The 12,908-nt window shown below is 47.6% G+C and overlaps 1 protein-coding gene across 2 annotated transcripts in view; it reads right to left on the bottom strand.

The window, feature by feature from the left end:
* Positions 1-12,908, bottom strand: part of UNK (unk zinc finger) — a 110,445-nt gene that overhangs the window by 52,787 nt on the left and 44,750 nt on the right. The gene's annotated exons all lie outside the window — the stretch shown is intronic.

Genomic DNA, 12,908 nt, shown 5'->3' with positions numbered 1-12,908 from the left:
GCAGTGATAGGTGTATGGCCGCATTATTGGCAGCATTACTGGGCAGCACGGTAGCTCAGTGGTTAGCACTGCAGCCTTGCAGTGCTGGAGTCCTGGGTTCAAATCCCAACAAGGAAAACATCTGCAAGGAGTTTGTATGTTCTCCCCATGTTTGCGTGGGTTTCCTCTGGGTACTCCGGTTTCCTCCCACATTCCAAAGACATGCTGATAGGGAATTTAGATAGTGAGCCCCATTGGGGACAGCGATGACAATGTGTGCAAACTGTAAAGCGCTGCGGAATAGGTTAGCGCTATATAAAAAAACAGGATTTTTGGTTGCTTACTGTAAAATCTGTTTCTCTGACCCTTCATTGGGGGACACAGGAACCATGGTGTATGCTGCTGCCACTAGGAGGCTGACACTATGCACAAAAAAAAGTTAGTTCCTCCTCTGCAGTGTACACCCCACCGACTGGCATTATTAACTTCAGCTAGTGAGAAAGCAGTAGGAGAAAAACAATAAGATTGAAATAACAATCACAACCATGAGAACTGTAAACACGAGAACAGTCATAGAACATAGAACCACAGAAACTGAATAAATGGGAGGGAGCTGTGTCCCCCAATGAAGGCTCAGAGAAACAGATTTTACGGTAAGCAACCAAAAATCCTGTTTTCTCTATCGCCTCAATGGGGGACACAGGAACCATGGAACATCCCAAAGCAGTCCCTAGGGCGGGAAAACAGACTTCCATCGGGTCAGAGGACTCACCACTGCCGCTTGCAAGATCCTACTGCCTAGGCTGGCGTCCGCCGAAGCGTAGGCATGGACCTTGTAAAATTTGGCGAACGTGTGGATGGAAGACCAGGTTGCCGCTTTGCAAAGCTGTAGGACGGAAGCCCTGTAGTGCACCGTCCAGGAGGCGCCGACTGCCCGGGTAGAGTGAGCCTCAATCCCAGGAGGGGGCACTCTGTTCTTGACCCGATAAGCCTCCAAAAACGCCGTTCTGATCCAGCGAGCCATAGTTGCCTTGGAAGCCAGCAAGCCTCTACGCGTGCCATCGGGAATGACGAAAAGGGAGTCCGTCTTCTGGAAAGAGGCCGTTCTGCTCAGGTAAATCCTTACCGCCCTGACGAGGTCCAGCTTGTTCAATGATCGCTCCAGAGGATGAGTCGGAGCTGGACAAAAGGAAGGGAGAACGATGTCCTCGTTGAGGTGGAAGGTGGAAACCACCTTAGGAAGGCAGAGGCCTCCGGACCACCTTGTCCTGGTGGATAACCAGGAAAGGAGGTCGGCAAGAAAGGGCCGCCAACTCGAAAAAGCGCCGGACAGAGGTGATGCCCACAAGAAAGGACACCTTCCAAGATAGAACTAACAGGGAGACCTCCCTGAGAGGCTCAAAGGGGGAACCCCTCAGAACCTCCAGACAAGATTAAGATCCCATGAATCCACAGGAGCCCTGTACGGAGGAAAGGTATGAGCTACTCCCTGAAGGAAGGTCTTGACCTGTGGCCGAGAAGATAACGTCTTCTGGAAGTGGATGGAAAGCGCAGAAACCTGGCCCTTTAGGGAACTAAGGGCAAGGCACGCATCTAGTCCTGCCTGAAGGAAGGCCAAAATGGAAGGAAGAGAAAAGGACATAGGTGAAATGCGGTTGGAATCGCACCAACAGGGGTAAGCCTTCCAGGTACGATAGTAGACCCTGGAAGATGAAGGCTTCATAGTCTGAATTAAAATGTAAATCACCCGATCCGAAAGGCTGGACGCTCTTTTTTTTTTTTTTTTTTTTGAATCAGATATTTTTATTAAACCATCAAAATTGTGCATAAACAATAAAAGGAATAGTTTGTTTTCAGCAATATACAAATACACAATACATTTTTTTTTTTTTGTTAGAAAACTTATTTAGTCCCAAACCAAACTCCCACCCCCCTTCCCCCCACCCACTAGAGACCTGTCAAGAGTCATCCCCCACTAAATTATCACATACAAAAGTACAAGAAGAGGAAGATGACTTGTCAAAAAAAAAAATATTTCCATAGGGGCAAAAGGTCTTCAGGTCACATTGATTCAAGCCACGGGCTCCACAACCTGTCAAAGAGGTCCATCTTGTTCCTCCTAACATAGATACTCTTCTCCAAAGCAATGATATGGTCCACTTGTTTCATAAAGTCTCTCCTTGTTGGTGGCTCTTCCCTAATCCAGAATTTGGCGATCAACTTTCGCGCAATAAATAACAGTCTAGCTATAACCGTTTTATACAGCTTATCAGTTATTACCTCCTCCACATAGCCCAAAACACATACCAGAGGATCCCGAGGCACATTACAACTATATGCCAAACCCACTTTATTCAACACCACCACCCAGAAGGAGGACAGCCTGGGGCACTGCCACAACATATGAAGGATGCCCGCTTCGGACTGCGAGCATCTAGGGCATTCTGAATTAGGCCTTAATCCGGCTTTAAACAACATGTCTGGGGTTCTGTAAGCCCTATGAATGACAAATAATTGTGACAGCCTACCAGGCTCACTCATTGATATCCTGGGCACATAATCCAATACTGATTCCCATCGGTCATCATCAATCGCCCCCAGGTCAGCCTCCCATTTCGCCCTTGCTCTAATAGGGTGCTCCGCCAGAAAAGAAAATAGAAGGAATTCATATATTCCCGAAATCGCCCCCTTCGTGCCTCCCCCTTCAAGGATAAAATCCAGCATAAGATCCACCTGGATTTCAACAGGCCCTCTCTTACACTGTGCCCGGTACGCATGAGAAAGACGACGGTATTGGTACATCTCAGACTCCGGGAGTAAAAATTCTTCCTGCAATATCTCAAAGTCTCTAATTCTACCCTGATGTAAAATCTGGCCCATCCGAGAAATGCCTGCCTCCCTCCAAATATGAAATCCCTCCATCTGTCTAAACTCCTGTAGGACACAGTTGTTCCAAATGGGTGAGAATCTAGTGAGTGCCCGTACACCCCTAATTCCTTTAACTTTATCCCACACCTTGTGAATGAGCCTTACAGTGCAAAATTTAGAACCTTTCTCACGGAAATGTCCCCCCTCTAGGCCCTCACTCAACACCTTTGTCCCAATCAATGATCTCAGGCTGCAAGGTGCCCGCATCCCACCTGACCCATCTCCCCATCCCTTGAAATGCTGACACTGTGAGGCCAAAAAATACAACCACGGATTGGGCAATGCCACCCCTCCCTCCGTCTTTGGTCTCTGTAGGGTTTCCTGTTTAAATCTGGGGCTCTTCCCACCCCAGATCAGCTCACCAAACAAAGATCTAATCCTCCGAAACCTATTCTGCGATATCCATATAGGGGAATTGTGCAACACATAGAGTAACTGCGGCATCACAATCATCTTTATCAGGTTTATCCTACCAATTACCGATAAGTGTAGCTTTTTCCACGCCTGGACCTTGGTACGTATCTTACGCAGAAGAGGTGCCAAATTCAGTTCAGGCTGGACGCTCTTAGAACTACGGTCTCAACAGCCACGCCGTTAAACTGAGCGACCGAGAATTCGGGTGGCAGATCGGACCCCGAGACAGCAGATCGTGTCTGTCTGGAAGCCGCCAGGCGCATGCCCGAGAAGATTGACGATCTCTGCAAAAGAGATCTCCTAGGCCAATCCGGGGCGATTAGAATGACCGGCACCCCTTCCGCCTTGATCTTTTTCAACAGCTCAGGAAACAAGGGCAGGGGTGGAAACCGATAGGGGAGCACAAACTGCGACCAAGGAATGGCCAGAACGTCGACGCCACTGCGAAAGGATCACAGGACCTTGGGACGACCAGAGGGACCTTCCTGTCCATTCGGGACACCGTGAGGTCCACTTCCGGAATCCCCCATTGAAGAAAAATCTGATGGAAGACCTCCTGAAGCAAGGACCATTCGCCTGCCACGAGGCCCTCGCGGCTGAGGAAGTCGGCGGCCCAATTGTCCATGCCGGGGATATGCAACGCGGATAGCACCAGGACCGTTGCCTCTGCCCAAAGTAGGATCTTGGATACCTCAGCCGAGGCCAGAGAATTCTGAGTCCCCCCCTGGTGGATCTTCCAGTCCTAGACCTGGAGGATCTACCTTGGGAGTAGCGGGATCGCCAGGAAAGAGTGGGTCTGAAGGATACCTTCTTCTCTTAACGTGCCTGTGGCCTCTGCTGTTGGGAAAAGGAATCTGATGCCGCGAAACGACGAAAAAGGACGAAAAGACCGAAGTTGCTGCCTAGGGGGAGGTCGGCGAAGTCTGGACTGGGGGAGAAGGGAACTGGTGCCCCCGGTGGCGTCCTTAATAATTTGGTCTAGCTTGGAACCGAAAAGACGTGATCCTTGAAAAGGCAGGCTGGTAAGGGACTTTGATGACAAATCCGCCTGCCAGGCCTTGAGCCAAATGGTGCGACGACTGGCAACAATACTGGACGCCTGAGTGGCACAAGATGCGGCGTCCAGGGAAGCAGAAACCAAATATTCCCCAGCGTGAGTAATCTGGGTGGCAAGTTCTGCCAGCCGTTCTGGTGGAGCTCCGGCTTGAATGCCCCAACGGAGTTGTTTAGCCCATTCGGATACAGACTTCGAAACCCAGGTGGAAGCAAAGGCTGGGCATAGGGAAGACGCGGGCGCTTCGAAAGCCGACTTCGCGAAGGATTCAAAGATCCTATTAATGGGATCTTTCAGAGACACCCGACCGGACAGCGTGAAGACAGTGTAGGTGGAAAGTCTAGAAACCGGAGCATCCACAGAGGGAGAAGTCGTCCAGTTGGCGATGAGATCCGGAGGAAAGGGATATAAGACGACAAGGCGCTTGCCTCTGGTCGAATTCTCTCTTTCTCTGGCCAGAAACTCATCGAATTCAGGATGAGGAGCGAATACCTTGGGAGGTAGTTTAGACCGTCTAAACGAAACTGCCTGATCTGCGGGTTCCGTAGAGGAATCTTTGATGCCACAGTAAACCAACATAGAAATGAAATACCAATAATGACAATAAGTAAAAAAGTGGGATACTAAGAAACACAAATAAACCCAAAAAGAAAATAAGTATCCAATAAGCAATATAACAACAAATACATTTTATTAAGTGATACATTTACACAACATGATTGTACAACATGATTAAAAAGCATGTACAACATGCTATGACAAAATATACAATCAATTGATGGAAAATAAATGAGGGATGAGTGTGTGAACCGGTCAGCAAAGAATAATTATAAAAAAATTGTGAATTTGATAATTAAATAATCACAAGAACGCATGATAATGATAGTAATAGATATCAATTATACTGGATAGGTATATAATGCCTATTAGATGTATGGATATAATTCATATATAAATCATGTTCCAATACTTACCAGGATGCACAAACCGCCCCCCTCACTGCACTCCAACGCTCGTTTCGCTACCGCTTCGTCAGGGAGTACAGTGAGGGGGCGGTTTGTGCATCCTGGTCAGTATTGGAACAGGATTTAACATTGGGATTTTTTATTCCATCTGCTTCACCATGTTTACCTTATGAAAATAGTGCGGCCACAAGAGGAAAGCGGCGTGGCTGCCTATAAGGCCGCTGCGCCGGGACTGAAAAACATTGCGGCCGCAGGAGGAAGTGGCACGGCTGCCTGCACGGCCGCCTTGCCGGGTCAGAACACAGTGCGGCCGGAGGAAAAAGGCAGCGCGGTCGCCTTTAAGGCCACCGCGCCGGACTCAGAGAACAGTGCGGCCGCCGAAGTTAGTAGCGTGGCTGTCACGCGAACAGAGTGACGACCCCCGCCCCATGTGTCCCCTGCGGCCAATAAGGAGAAAAACGCCGACCAGGCCAAGGCAGCCTGGAAAAAAATCCCAAGGGACCCCCAAATGACTACCCCGGATCTGAGGAGGGACTCAGAGGTACGTTGAGGGTAGGGTATGTGGAATACTCACCTAAAACATGCCACGCCGTCCTCATTAACCTCAATCCGGGGAATATATCAGACGTCCAGGGAGCTGATGGATGTCCTCATCTCCGAAACCGACAGGCTCTGGTGGGCGAATGGGTGGAGGACGGAGCTAGGACCGGACTTCTAAGCACGCTTGTGTGCTAGGATCTTGGTCCTGCTGTGGGATCTATGAGGATACGGGGTGGAAGTACACGCCGTACTCATAGTCCATAATGTGGGATTACAGTTGTGACTGTTCACACTGTATCCCTCCGGAAAATCTGAAAAGGAACGACGCACATTGAGGTAGATAAGGGTCTAATGAAAGACCAGTGTCCACCTTCTACTGACACTAAGCTAAACTGAAGTTAATAATGCCAGTCGGTGGGGTGTACACTGCAGAGGAGGAGCTAACTTTTTTTGTGCACAGTGTCAGCCTCCTAGTGGCAGCAGCATACACCATGGTTCCTGTGTCCCCCAATGAGGCAATAGAGAAATAAAGATTATTATAAAGGTTATTGGTCTTTGTACAGTGTGTGTTATGTAGAGGTAATGGTCATATAATACTAGGTACTCACTATGCAGTGGTGATAGAGGACATTGTGTAGCAGTATTATTTTGGCCTTATGTAGTAGTAATTTGGTAATATTGGTCTTTTTATAGTATATTTTAGCTTAGCAACAGTGGTATACTGTAATATATATGTATACATTCTCTTTTAAGTGGCGGGGAAGTTGTATGGGGAAACACGTACTTTGGGGCTTGGACCCCTGATCTAGTAGGATTTTGTCTAACAGATGTTTCAGGGGTTGGGACTCCGTTGGTGACACTTGTCATATATAGTGGACCAGTCCGCTAATAAAAGAACTGCTTTGCGCATGTTATTTATCATGTGGATTAGTTAGAAAACCCATTGATTGATTCAATTCTAGAGTATGGAGGCAAAGATTCATATTGCACTCAATTGGAGATCACCCAATCTCTCTCTCTACTTCCTGGCTATTAAGTAACCTTATGATCTATGAACACAGTGAAGTAACCAAACATGCCATCAAAAATCTTTTTGGTGCTATCTGGGCATCATGCATCAGATATACCAATCAGTTTGCGCTACAGAGAACTTTAAAATTTGTTTCCAAGACTCTAAGGCTGTGTGCACAAGTTGCTGATTTTTCACGTTTTTTTCGCTATAAAACCACAAAAAAAACAGCATACATTAAGCATCCCATCATTTAGAATGAATTCCGCAATTTTTGTGCACATGATGCGTTTTTTTTTCCGCGAAAAAAAACACATCGCGGTAAAAAACGCAGCATGTTCATTAATTTTGCAGATTTTTTGCAGATTTCCTACTATATAATGCATTGGGAAATGTCCAGAAAAGTCCGCAAAAAAAACGCACCAAAAACGCGGTAAAAAACGTGCAAAAAACGCATGCCGATTTCGTTCAGAAAATTTCAGTTTTTTCTCAGGAAATTTCTGCAAGAAATCCTGAACGTGTGCACATAGCCTGAAATACTCTTGACTTGACAAAAACACTCTCCTAGGGCCCTTAGTGGCCTTCAAAATAAATACAATGCAATTGGGCTCTTTGGTCATGCGCATCTATTTTCACTCTTTTTTTTCCCCCCCCCCCATGTACATATTTTTTTTTTTTATTCTTTGACCCCATGCATGGGAATTGTTAAGATTGGCACACTGCATTATAACTGACTACATCTTTCCCCTGAAGATTGTACATTAAACTATTGAAACTAGAGGGGTTGTCTGTTGTGAATTCTGTTGTCGGGCTCCCTCCTGTGGTCATGAATGGTACTTCGGCTGGTTCTGTCCATGGACTTCCTCTGGTGGGTGTTTCTGAGTTTCCTTCCTCAGGTGACGAGGTTAATTCGTTAGCTGGCTGCTCTATTTAGCTCCACTTGGATCTTTGCTCCATGCCACCTGCCAATGTTCCAGTATTGGTCTAGTTCACTCCTGGATCGTCTTGTGACCTGTCTTCCCAGCAGAAGCTAAGTTCCTGCTTGTATTTTCTTTGGTTTGCTATTTTTCTGTCCAGCTTGCTATTTTTATTGTTGTCTTGCTTGCTGGAAGCTCTGGGACGCAGAGGGAGCGCCTCCGCACCGTGAGTCGGTGCGGAGGGTCTTTTTGCGCCCTCTGCGTGGTCTTTTTGTGCTGACCGCAAAGCTACCTTTCCTATCCTCAGTCTGTTCAGTAAGTCGGGCCTCACTTTGCTAAATCTATTTCATCTCTGTGTTTGTATTTTCATCTTTACTCACAGTGATTATATGTGGGGGGCTGCCTTTTCCTTTGGGGAATTTCTCTGAGGCAAGGTAGGCTTTATTTTTCTATCTTCAGGGCTAGCTAGTTCCTTAGGCTGTGCCGAGTTACATAGGGAGCGTTAGGCGCAATCCACGGCTATTTCTAGTGTGTTTGATAGGATTAGGGATTGCGGTCAGCAGAGTTCCCACGTCCCAGAGCTCGTCCTTTATTATCAGTAACTATCAGGTCATTCCGTGTGCTCTTAACCACCAGGTCCATTATTGTCCTGACCACCAGGTCATAACAGTACAGGTGGCCCAAAGTACTAATGCATCTCAATAGAGGGATAAGAGAAGTTCTGAGACCATTTTTTTTTCTTTGCACTGTGTTTTGTCTCTCTTTTCCCCTTTACCTCTGGGTGGTTCAGGATACAGGTGTAGATCTGGACATTCGAGGTCTGTCCTATTTGATGGATAATCTCACTATAAGTGTACAAAACATTCAAGATTTTGTGGTTCAGAATCAGATGTCAGAGCCTAGGATTCCAATTCCTGATTTGTTTTTTGGGGATAGATCTAAGTTCTTGAATTTCAAAAATAATTGTAAATTGTTTCTTGCCTTGAAACCTCGCTCCTCAGGTGACCCTGTTCAACAAGTAAAGATCATTATTTCTTTGTTACGTGGTGACCCTCAAGACTGGGCATTTTCCCTTGCGCCAGGAGATCCGGCATTGCGTGATGTTGATGCGTTTTTCCTGGCGCTTGGATTGCTTTATGACGAACCTAATTCAGTGGATAAGGCAGAGAAAATCTTGCTGGCTCTGTGTCAGGGTCAGGATGAAGCGGAGATATATTGTCAGAAGTTTAGAAAGTGGTCTGTGCTCACTCAGTGGAATGAATGTGCCCTGGCAGCAATCTTCAGAAAGGGTCTCTCTGAAGCCCTTAAGGATGTCATGGTGGGATTTCCTATGCCTGCTGGTCTGAATGAGTCTATGTCTTTGGCCATTCAGATCGATCGACGCTTGCGTGAGCGTAAAGCTGTGCACCATTTGGCGGTACTATCTGAGCATGGGCCTGAGCCTATGCAATGTGATAGGACTTTGACCAGAGCTGAACGGCAAGAACACAGATAGTCGGAATGGGCATTCGAGGAGTGGCGTCATTGGCTTGAAGGAGCCAAGCATCGCGTGGTGGTCTTGACAGATCACAAGAATTTGACGTATCTTGAGTCTGCCAAACGGTTGAATCCGAGACAGGCTCGATGGTCGTTATTTTTCTCCCGTTTTGATTTTGTGGTTTCGTACCTTCCGGGCTCTAAGAATGTGAAGGCTGATGCCCTGTCAAGGAGTTTTGTGCCTGACTCTCCGGGTGTTCCTGAGCCGGCGGGTATTCTCAAAGAGGGGGTAATTTTGTCTGCCATCTCCCCTGATTTGCGGCGGGTGCTGCAAAAATTTCAGGCTGATAGACCTGACCGTTGCCCAGCGGAGAAACTGTTTGTCCCTGATAGATGGACTAGTAGAGTTATCTCTGAGATTCATTGTTCAGTGTTGGCTGGGCATCCTGGAATCTTTGGTACCAGAGATTTGGTGGCTAGATCCTTTTGGTGGCAGTCTTTGTCACGGGATGTGCGTTCTTTTGTGCAGTCCTGTGGGACTTGTGCTCCGGCTAAGCCCTGCTGTTCTCGTGCCAGTGGGTTGCTTTTTCCCTTGCCGGTCCCGAAGAGGCCCTGGACGCATATTTCTATGGATTTTATTTCGGATCTCCCCGTCTCTCAAAAGATGTCGGTCATTTGGGTGGTTTGTGATCGCTTTTCTAAGATGGTCCATTTGGTACCTTTGTCTAAATTGCCTTCCTCCTCTGATTTGGTGCCATTATTTTTCCAGCATGTGGTTCGTTTACATGGTATCCCGGAGAACATCGTTTCTGACAGAGGTTCCCAGTTTGTTTCGAGGTTTTGGCGATCCTTTTGTGCTAGGATGGGCATTGATTTGTCTTTTTCCTCGGCTTTCCATCCTCAGACAAATGGCCAAACCGAACGAACTAATCAAACTTTGGAAACATATCTGAGATGCTTTGTTTCTGCTGATCAGGATGATTGGGTGTCCTTTTTGCCGTTGGCTGAGTTCGCCCTTAATAATCGGGCCAGCTCGGCTACTTTGGTTTCACCGTTTTTCTGCAATCCTGGTTTCCATCCTCGTTTCTCTTCAGGGCAGGTTGAGTCTTCGGACTGTCCTGGTGTAGATACTGTGGTGGATAGGTTGCAGCAGATTTGGACTCATGTGGTGGACAATTTGACATTGTCCCAGGAGAAGGCTCAACGTTTCGCTAACCGCCGGCGCTGTGTGGGTCCCCGACTTCGTGTTGGGGATTTGGTTTGGTTGTCGTCTCGTTATGTTCCTATGAAGGTTTCCTCTCCTAAGTTTAAGCCTCGTTTCATTGGTCCGTATAAGATTTCTGAGGTTATCAATCCAGTGTTATTTCGTTTGGCCCTTCCTGCTTCTTTTGCCATCCATAATGTGTTCCATAGGTCGTTATTGCGGAGATACGTGGCGCCTGTGGTTCCATCCGTTGATCCTCCTGCCCCGGTGTTGGTTGAGGGGGAGTTGGAGTATGTGGTGGAGAAGATTTTGGATTCTCGTATTTCGAGACGGAAACTCCAGTACCTGGTCAAGTGGAAGGGTTATGGTCAGGAAGATAATTCCTGGGTTTTTGCCTCTGATGTTCATGCTGCCGATCTGGTTCGTGCCTTTCATTTGGCTCATCCTGGTCGGCCTGGGGGCTCTGGTGAGGGTTCGGTGACCCCTCCTCAAGGGGGGGGGTACTGTTGTGAATTCTGTTGTCGGGCTCCCTCCTGTGGTCATGAATGGTACTTCGGCTGGTTCTGTCCATGGACTTCCTCTGGTGGGTGTTTCTGAGTTTCCTTCCTCAGGTGACGAGGTTAATTCGTTAGCTGGCTGCTCTATTTAGCTCCACTTGGATCTTTGCTCCATGCCACCTGTCAATGTTCCAGTATTGGTCTAGTTCACTCCTGGATCGTCTTGTGACCTGTCTTCCCAGCAGAAGCTAAGTTCCTGCTTGTATTTTCTTTGGTTTGCTATTTTTCTGTCCAGCTTGCTATTTTTATTGTTGTCTTGCTTGCTGGAAGCTCTGGGACGCAGAGGGAGCGCCTCCGCACCGTGAGTCGGTGCGGAGGGTCTTTTTGCGCCCTCTGCGTGGTCTTTTTGTAGGTTTTTGTGCTGACCGCAAAGCTACCTTTCCTATCCTCAGTCTGTTCAGTAAGTCGGGCCTCACTTTGCTAAATCTATTTCATCTCTGTGTTTGTATTTTCATCTTTACTCACAGTCATTATATGTGGGGGGCTGCCTTTTCCTTTGGGGAATTTCTCTGAGGCAAGGTAGGCTTTATTTTTCTATCTTCAGGGCTAGCTAGTTTCTTAGGCTGTGCCGAGTTGCATAGGGAGCGTTAGGAGCAATCCACGGCTATTTCTAGTGTGTTTGATAGGATTAGGGATTGCGGTCAGCAGAGTTCCCACGTCCCAGAGCTCGTCCTTTATTATCAGTAACTATCAGGTCATTCCGTGTGCTCTTAACCACCAGGTCCATTATTGTCCTGACCACCAGGTCATAACAGTTGTCCACTAATTTTACAATTTATGACCCATCCTTAGAATAGCTCATCACTATCAGATTATTGGAGGAACCAGCTGTTGGACCCTAACCAATCCGTTGTTACCAGCTCCAGTGGCGGTCAGATGTAAACTGTGAATGGAGTTGGAATGGCACAACTTTGTCCACTGTAGTGGCCGCTGGGTATGGCAGCTCAGCTCCTGTTTAAGTAAATGCCAATGTGTGATCTCCTTAAGGTACCGTCACATTTAGCGACGCTGCAGCGATCTAGACAACGATCCCGATCGCTGCAGCGTCGCCGTGTGGTCGCTGGAGAGCTGTCACACAGACAGCTCTCCAGCGACCAACTATGCGAAGTCCACTGGTAACCAGGGTAAACATCGGGTTGCTAAGCGCAGGGCCGCGCTTAGTAACCCGATGTTTACCCTGATTACCAGTGCTAATGTAAAAAAAAAAAAAAAAACACTACATACTTATATTTCGGTGTCTGTCCCCCGTCGCTGTGCTTTCCTGCACTGACTGTGAGCGCCGGCTGGCCGTAAAGCACAGCGGTGACGTCACCGCTGTAATCTGCTTTACGGCTGGCTGATGCTGACAGTGCAGGGAAGCAGAACGCCCGGGGACGCGACAGACACCGGAATGTTAGTATGTAGTGTGTTTTTTTTTTACATTTACAATGGTAACCAGGGTAAACATCGGGTTACTAAGTGCGGCCCTGCGCTTAGTAACCCGATGTTTACCCTGGTTACCATTGAAGACATCGCTGAATCGGCGTCACACACGCCGATTCAGCGATGTCTGTGGGAGATCCAGCGACGAAATAAAGTTCTGGACTTTCTGCTCCGTCCAACGATGTTACAGCAGGATCCAGATCGCTGCTGCGTGTCAAACACAACGATATCGCTATCCATGACGCTGCAACGTCACGGATCGCTAGCGATATCGTTGTGAAGTTGGTCAGTGTGAAGGTACCTTTAAGGTACCGTTACACTAAACGACTTACCAACGATCACGACCAGCGATACGACCTGGCCGTGATCGTTGGTAAGTCGTTGTGTGGTCGCTGGGGAACTGTCACACAGACAGCTCTCTCCAGCGACCAACGATCCGGGGA

This window comes from Ranitomeya imitator, chromosome 2 (genome assembly GCF_032444005.1).
Source record: "Ranitomeya imitator isolate aRanImi1 chromosome 2, aRanImi1.pri, whole genome shotgun sequence".
Taxonomy (NCBI): Eukaryota; Metazoa; Chordata; class Amphibia; order Anura; family Dendrobatidae; genus Ranitomeya; species Ranitomeya imitator.
This window is presented reverse-complemented; position numbering and strand designations above follow the sequence as displayed.